This window comes from Podarcis filfolensis, assembly GCF_964270895.1.
Source record: "Podarcis filfolensis genome assembly, chromosome: 14".
Classification (NCBI taxonomy): domain Eukaryota; kingdom Metazoa; phylum Chordata; class Lepidosauria; order Squamata; family Lacertidae; genus Podarcis; species Podarcis filfolensis.
In genome coordinates this window covers 10595378-10604040 of record NC_139616.1, presented here as the reverse complement: position 1 = coordinate 10604040, position 8663 = coordinate 10595378, and the positions used below count along the sequence as shown (strand labels likewise).

At 44.8% G+C, this 8663-nt stretch overlaps 1 long non-coding RNA gene across 1 annotated transcript; it reads right to left on the bottom strand.

Annotated features, from left to right (window-relative positions):
* Positions 1-3855: 3855 nt before the first annotated feature.
* LOC310748735 lies at positions 3856-7375 on the bottom strand. The gene is made up of 3 exons (XR_014541347.1): positions 7142-7375; positions 5456-5573; positions 3856-5033 (listed from the first exon to the last, which is right to left on the bottom strand). It is a non-coding gene; the product is annotated as an uncharacterized lncRNA (long non-coding RNA).
* Positions 7376-8663: the final 1288 nt, after the last annotated feature.

The window sequence follows — 8663 nt, the reverse complement described above, 5'->3', positions numbered from 1 at the left end:
GTTTTTCCAGAGGATTCTCAGAAAATATAACCTCTGCTGTGCTATCTTCATCAGGTCTTTGCTGTTTTCTCCCCAGGTTAGGTCGTCTCTCAACTCCATTCCCAGAAATCGAAATCGGAATCTTTATGTGGAAGCCTTGATGGGCTGGATGAGGGCCAATAACCTGGATCCTGACAAGGTAGAGGCGTTGTAGCATGGTAGTTTCGAAGAGAGGGAAGTAAGAGGATAGCCCGTGGACTTCCCCAAACAGTCCGAAAATCAGTGGTCTGTTAGGGGGATTCTACTGTATATGCAATATTCTGGAAGAAAAATGAAATTCCCCATTTGAGAGAACAGTACTGTATATCAAATTGTGGGGAAATGGCTGTTCTGAGTAAAATGACTGGGGTTTTTTGGTTCAATGGAGCCTCCTGCTGCCGCCGCGCCGCCGGGCACGATTTCTGTTCTCATCCTGAAGCAAAATTCTTAACCTGAGGTACTATTTCTGGGTTAGTGGAGTCTGTAACCTGAAGCATCTGTAACCTGAAGTGTATGTAACCCGAGGTACCACTGTAGTAAGAAAGTGGGTGTTCATTATAAACCTCCCTCACTTTTATAATATGTGATTCTGATTTCTTTTAAGGTATATATTTTCTTATTCTACTTAGGAGCATAAGAAGAGGCTGCTGGATCAGGCCAACCAGATGCCTGCGGCAAACTCACAGTCAGGACCTACAAACAAGAGCACTCTCTCCTCCTGTGGTTCCCAGCGACTGGCATCCAGAAGCATAGTAAAAGGTGCAGGTAGAGGACCCCTGGGCGGTTAAGTCCAGTCCAATTTCACTGTGGGGTGCGGCGCTCATCTCACTTTCAGGCCAAGGGAGCTGGCGTTTGTCCACAGACAGCTTTCCGGGTCATGTGGCCAGCAGGACTAAACTGCTTCTGGTGCAACGGAACACCATGATGGAAACCAGAGCGCACAGAAATGCCATTTACCTTCCTGCTGCAGTGGTACCTTTTTATCTACTTGCACTGGTGTGCTTTCGAACGGCTAGGTTGGCAGGAGCTGGGACAGAGCAACGGGAGCTCATCCCATTGTGGGGATTCGAACCACCGACCTTCTGTTTGGCAAGCCTAAGAGGCTCAGTGGTTTAGACCACAGCACCACCCGCGTCCCTAGAAGCATAGTGCTTCTGACTGTGAAGGTAGAGCACAGTCATCATGGCTAGTAGCCATTGATGGCCTCCTTCTCCTCCATGAATCTTGCCTCCTATTTCCACCTTTTTTTCCTTTCTTTTTAATTTTTAATTTTTAAAAAATAATAATTGAGTGCTAGTTCGTGCCTCCTGTATTATTCAGTGATTCTTGAGCATGTACACTGATATCATTATTATTTTAAAATCAAAACATGTTATCATCAGCATCCTTAATAATAAATAAACCATAGTAAATTGTAAGATATACGCAAATACTTTGCAGCACCTTCCTATTTACTATGATGTAATTGTTGTGAAGGATACAGATGATAATGCATGTTTTATTTCAAAATGACAATTAAAAAACATCAGCGTATGCAATCTGTCAGGGCCATTGAAAATGCCCCGAGTTATATCTGTTTGAAGTAGCATCCATGATTTAAAACAAAAGCTGGAAGCAGAAGTGAAATGAGATTATGTAACTTTGCTGTACATAAAACTACAAAACTTCTAGAAACATGCATTCTAATAACAGGCTGGTTAACCAAGATTGCTTTGTGAAATTCCCTACTCTCTCACCTCTGGGTCCTAGGGGTTGCCACCTTTAATAACAGGAAGTGAGGAAATCTTGACTTCCCTTTTTTAGGAAGACCCCAAAATTGTTGAGCTTTTTTTAAGGAAAAACCAAAGATTCCAAATTCCAAAAAAAAGATTTTTTTGATTGACAAAGCACCACATTTCGGAAATTCCCCCAAGGTCATTTGCGCCTTTGAAATCCTGGTAACGTCTGAGGACATCCAGACATATGGCAGCCCTTCATTAATTGGTCATATCCACTCTTACCTGGGAGTAAGCCCCATTGACCTCAATGGCCCTTTCTTCTGGCTTATGCTGCCAATTACTGGTTTTGTGCTCCAGCCACCCTCTGCAATGTCCCTGCTTTGGGTCTCCCAAGCTGCACCTCGTCCCCAGCGCTTTCTACATCTTAATCCCAGCTAAACCAACAATGCACCCTTACCTCACTCAAGCTGAACTGCGTGCATTCTGCTGTGGAAACTTTGTTCCCACAGTTGCTGGAACGTTTTGAATGCAGTTTCAGAAGAATTTAGATCAGGAATGTAGAACTTGTGGTGCTCCAAATGCTGATGGACTCTACCACTTATCCCTGACCACTAGCCATGCTGGCTGAGGTTGCAGACCCTCCAAGCATCCCAGGGACAGTCCCAGATTTATGGAAGCCATCCTGGTTTCTGATCTGATCCTAGGATGTCCTGCTATTTCTTAGTACACCCCTATTTCATCAGAAAAACGTTGGAGAGTATGGTAGGACAACCCTATTTTCACTGGTGAACTGTCAGAAGGTATGGAGTTATGCGACCCCCCAAGCCAAGGAGATAAGTTACTATACATCCTTTAGAAAACATCTGAAGGCAGCCCTAAATAGCGAAGTTTTTAATGTTTAATGTTTTATTATGTTTTTATATATGTTGGACGCGGGTGGCGCTGTGGGTTAAACCACAGAGCCTAGGAGTTGCCGATCAGAAGGTCGCCGGTTCGAATTCCCGCGAAGGGGTGAGCTCCCGTTGCTCAGTCCCTGCTCCTGCCAACCTAGCAGTTTGAAAGCAAGTCAAGCGCAAGTAGATAAATAGATACCGCTCCAGCAGTAAGGTAAACAGCGTTTCTGTGTGCTGCTCTGGTTCGCCAGAAGCAGCTTAGTCATGCTGGCCACATGATCTGAAAGCTGTACGTCGGCTCCCTCGGCCAGTAAAGCGAGATGAGCGCCGCAACCCCAGAGTCGGTCACGACTGGACCTAATGGTCAGGGGTCCCTTTACCTTTACTATATATGTTGGAAGCCGCCCAGAGTGGTTGGGGCAACCCAGTCAAATGAGTGGGGTATAGATAATAAAATTAGTATTAGTATTAGTATTATGGAATAGGATGTCCCTATTTTCGTTGGGAAAATGTTGGAAGGTATGAGGTTGTTGCAGCTGGAATCCAATGCCCCCAGATTCTCCGTCCCTGGTTCATATCTTTAGAATTTTCATCTATAACTGAGCATGAAATTGTCAATCAACGCCAGTTAATGTGACAAGGCCCTGATGATCGCTCTGCTTTAATCTGATGCGTTTTCACACAGCAATTGAAACCAAGTTCACAGTATAGCTTCTCGGCTGACATTATATGGTAGCCCAGAGAGAAAAAATACACCTTAACTTTGAAATAGGAGCTGGTATTAAAAATAACCCCTCATTGGTTGTAAACAGAGAACCCAACTAAGAAAGCTTTTAATGTTTTCTGCCAGACCTCTAGACCGTGTTTGGTTACAAGAACATAACATTGCTACATCTCGGGGAAATTTTCTGTTTCAGCAAGAAGGTCGCTTAAAAAAAAAACCCTGATGTGCAAAAAAAAAAGAAGAATCTTAATGCTAGAAAAATCACGTCATATATTTAGTCAGAGTCACAAGACACACACAAAAAGCAGATAATAGGAAGTGGCCAAAATTCCTCAAAACGAAGAACTTTGGCAGAACTAATTTCTGAACGGGCTGCTCAGAGTGTTGCTTTCTTCTTAAAAATCAGCCTCTTCCTTTCCTCTCTTCAGTGTATTATACTCCAAAGCAAGAAGAATCCACAAAAGGGGGTTCATCTGTGAAGAGGAAGGTGCTTACTCTGTCAAAGAAATTCTGGTCAATTAATGACAATATTTGGATGCCCATCAATACCAAGCCTGGCTTAGGACTGGGCAGCACCAAGAACCACTTACCATCTCAAAAAGAGCTCACCCAGACAGCTCTGACAGGAGGAATTGGTCTGTTTTGGGTTCTAGTTTTCTGTTGGGTTCCAGTTTTCTGTCAAAGAGCTCACAGTGTAGCTCAGGGGTGGAGAACTGAATATGGACCCCCAGGTCTCTGTATGTGGCCCTCGGGACTTTCCTCAGCTAAAGCCCATTCCCCATGTCACACCCTTTCTTCCCAGCTCCATCCCTCACCACCCAGGCTCTGAGACCTCCTTCGTGGATTTAGCATGGTTGGAACGTGTCCTTGAACTTTGACCAGGTGAAATGAGAAACTTCTGGCCTCTCCATGACTGGCATGTTCAAAGGTCTGTCATATCTGTTGCTCCACCCACCATTGTCTCCACCCACCACAGGCATATGGACCCCAGATTGTTTCCTCTGAGGCAATGCAATCTTCAGGCTGAAAATATTTCTCCGCCCTTGGTGCAGCCAGTTTACACATTGAGAACAAGCATAAAATAATAGATTTGTTGGCTCGGGCCAAAGGTCCCTCTAGTGGCCTCATGTCCATTTCCTACAATGCCACCTTTGTTTAACCATTATAAATGTGTTGCATTAAACAAGAAGACTTGAAGGCAACACCCCAGCAACTGCTACTGCAGCCTCCAGCCTCTCTGGGGCCTGTGGGCACACATGGAATTATGAGAAACTGTTGCGAGTGCCAGTCATAAGACGAGTGCTGCAGGGCATAGAAAAGAAAGACTGTTAAAATAGTACCATTAAATCACAGAACACATCTTTCTCCATGGACTGAGCAGGCAGTGCCACAGATCCAGTGTTGGCACCACCATGGCACAAAACGTAGACCCTTGGAAGAAATCCCTGTGATTTTCACAAAGGCATCTCCCACAAACCACAAACAAATTAAACCCACACTGCTGTCCATGGATTGTATTATAAGAGTCACCAGTGATATTATTAGACTGCAACCTAAGAATCACCATGGTGCTGTGCATCTTTTTCTGTTTCGCCCTGTATTCTTCACATGCAGCGCTATTTCTGTTCTGCTTCTGTCTGTCTCCTGCGAAAAAAGCTACATTGTTCACTTTGCTGTCCCCTGCAATGGAATTACATAACTTCTGTAAGTTACGTTGCCATTATGTTGTCCCAGTCAAAGGAAACACAATGCAAAGGGAGGGAGGGGGAATTATGTATCATTTGCAGATTTGCAACAACAACACTGAATACCAGTTGCTTGGTTTCCATTCCAGACTAAGGACAAATAAATGAACATCAACAATTTCTCCAACCTCCCTAATTCTCATGTATCTTCATTGATTTTACATGGAGTGAGGTCTTCATATCCTTCATCTCCAGCAGCCCCATGCCTTGAACCAGCTCTGTTGCCAAAGAGCCACAGACAGTGGGGAGAATTCTGGGGCATCTTCAAGCCACACCCTTAGTTCACATGAGGCCTCTTAGACTTCACTGTCAGTCTACATCAATGGAGAACGCATGCGAAGCACACCCAACAATCACCTATGATTACATGTTGAAGAATTAGCTGATTTAACTTTCAGGGAAATACGTCTGCCATGACTGATCTGGAAGGTCACAGAGGAATCCTCAAAGGCATCTTCTGAGAAATTTCAGTTTTCTGGAACATAGTATGAAAAATTAAAACAAAGCTTTGGAACTGTGGTTTGATGAGGATGCTTAGAATTCTCTGACAGGGAGCCCGAGTCTGCCTTGCAGAACTACAATTCCCACAATTCTGGAGTGAGAGGTAAGGACTGTTAGGCAAGTTTAAATCCATATCAGGTCACTGGGGACTAGAACCGTCAACTGCCTCTTGTGGTGAACCACCGGAGCTGTGGCTTGGAGCGTTTCCTCAGTGAATTTGCTCTCCCCGCCACCCCCAAAACCTGCCCCACAGGATAGTGGTTGCAAAGATAAAAAGCAGGGAAGAGGAATCACCTAGAGTTCTTTAGAAGAAAAGTGAGAGAGTGTGTAACTAATAATAAAATATGGTTGCACGTCACCTCAGTCTCTGAACAGTGTCATATTCCAGGAGTTCCAGGCGTACTTACCCGGGATCTGTGTTTCCTTTTAGAAAATGAGGCACAGCAGAGACTGTGGTGTCTTTACCATATAGGGTTTATTTACACATATATACAACCTGAGCCTATGACTGAAGGACTCCCAGCAGTACAGCCCCGGAGGTTCTTGTTCTCTCATAGCCACAGGAGCCCAGAAATCAGTCAGACAACAGCCCTTTTGCATTTCCTTTCTCCAGCTCGCTACCTTGCTACCATGTTGCGTTCCTGCGAACGTCAAAGCTAAAACTCTGACATTGTCTTCTAACTACCTCAGAGCTCAGGGAAGGGAGTGTCCCTCTCAAGAGCTCATCGCCTTGCTTTATTAGGTTAACAACTCATACTTGGTGGCCTTTATCAGGCTGGCCTGGCAATTCCAGCAATGGAAGCCCAGTTGGATCCAGGGGTTTAGGGGACTTTGATTAAATTCTAACCCTTTAATTGATTCCAGGAAGAAGAAGAAGAAGAAGAAGAAGAAGAAGAAGAAGAAGAAGAAGAAGAAGAAGAAGAAGAAGAATTTATTATTTATACTCTGCCCATCTGGTTGGGTTTCCCAAGACACTCTGGGCAGCTCACAACAGAATATTAAAAACATGATAAAACATCAAACATTAAACATTTCCCAATACAAGGTTGCCTTCAAATGTCTTCTAAAAGTCAAATAGTTGTTTATTTCCTTGACATCTGATGGGAGGGTATTCCACAGGGCGGGCACCACCACCAAGAAGGCCCTCTGCCTGGTTCCCTGTAACTTTGCTTCTTGCAGTGAGGGAACCGCCAGAAGGCCCTCAGAGCTGGACCTCAGTGTCTGGGCTGAATGACGGGGGTGGAGACGCTCCTTCAGGTACGCTGGGCTGAGGCTGTTTGGGCTTTAAAGGTCAGCACCAACACTTTGAACACTGAACAATATAGTGTCTGTCCACCATTCAGAACTGCTGCCTCCCACATTGGTTAGGCTGTGTTAGCAGCACCAAAGTGACCTCCCTGAGGTGGAAGCCTGGACTGTGTTTCTGGAGGTCCTGGGCTGCTCAGTCAACAAGACCCACCCTCTCAGCCTTGCTGATGTGCTCCAAAAAAAAAAAAAAAAATTAAAAAAAGATAGAGAGAGCCCAGAGCCCAGAGCCCAGACCTTTGGCACCAGCTTGGCTGCAGGAGTTGCCGGACGGAGGCGTGCAAGGTGCCATCCAACTGCCTTAGGGACTCCGTTCCAAATTTGTGTAGGGTTTACTGCTGAGCCTCCTCTTTACTGATAAATAAATAAGTGCCCTAAAAGCAAGCAACAAGCATGGAACCAGCACACATGCTGTGTAGATCATGCAGCTGGCTTCGTGTGTGCTCCTGGAGATAAAATTACCCTGACTGCTATTGATCTGGGAGTGTTGAAAGCTCAAGCCAATTCAGTCATCCTATTTCTGCAAATGAATTCTCTTCCTGAGAATACTAAACCCCCCCTCTCCCCAACACACACACACACACACACACACACACACACACACACACAGCCTCAACAACAATCCAATAAAACCTCATTTGCCCTGGGCCACCATTAGCTACCACTCTTTCTTCTCAAAACAAGCACATGTCATGCCCTTAAGGCGTAACCACAGGTCAAGTGCAATCACTGTTGACCATACAGTATTCCCATTCAGAGCTGCTCTTAACCACTTCGTGGTTCTCTTTCCATTTCTTCTCGCAATATTTACCAGCAAGGCTTTTCTGTGAAGAAAACAAGAACGGCACGTGCAGAACTTCATATTTCAAAGCTGAATCAATCCTTTTGGGCAGCAGAAAATGGGCAAGCAGGTTTCTTTGTGGGGGAGCGGAGATGTTACAAGTGTCACAAAACATAGGAGTGCTGTAAGGTTGTTTTGCTGCACTGACTCCTGCTTCCGACCTTTGCTGCTCAGCTGACAGCATTTCTGTATCTTCTGTACAATATTTTCTTTTTTTAAAAAAAAGGAACGAAAAACTAGAAACGTTAAGTGTAATTGGTCTTCCAATTGCAAAACCATTTGAAGAAGAGCTACATTAAATTATTATTATTTCATTCATTTCCACCAAGTAACCTTAAAACAAATGAATAACTAATAACATTATAGTAAATTAAAGACAGCATAGGCTTATTCCGTGTCATTACCAGACCCTCCAAGTGTCCCTATTTTCCAGAGATGTCCCTGATTTAGAGAAGCAGTCCTGGTTTCTGGTTTGATTCCAGAATGTCTCACTTTTCCTTAAAAAAGGTAAAGGACCCCTGACAGTTAAGTCCAGTCGCAGACGACTCTGGGCTTGCGGCACTCATCTCGCTTTACAGGCTGAGGGAGCAGGCGTACAGTTTCTGGATCATGTGGCCAGCATGACTAAATCACTTCTGGCACAACAGAACACCAAAACCAGAGCAGTGCATGGAAACACCGTTTACCTTCCCGCCAGAGCGGTACCTATTTATCTACTTGCACTTTTTTGGCATGCTTTCAAACTGCTAGGTTGGCAGGAGCTGGGACCAAGCAACGGGAGCTCACCCCATCATGGGGATTCGAACTGCTGACCTTCTGATCGGCAAGCCCAAGAGGCTCCGTGGTTTAGACCACAGTGCCACCCGTGTCCCATCCCACTTTTCCTTAGGATGTCCCTATTTTCATTGGAGAAATGTT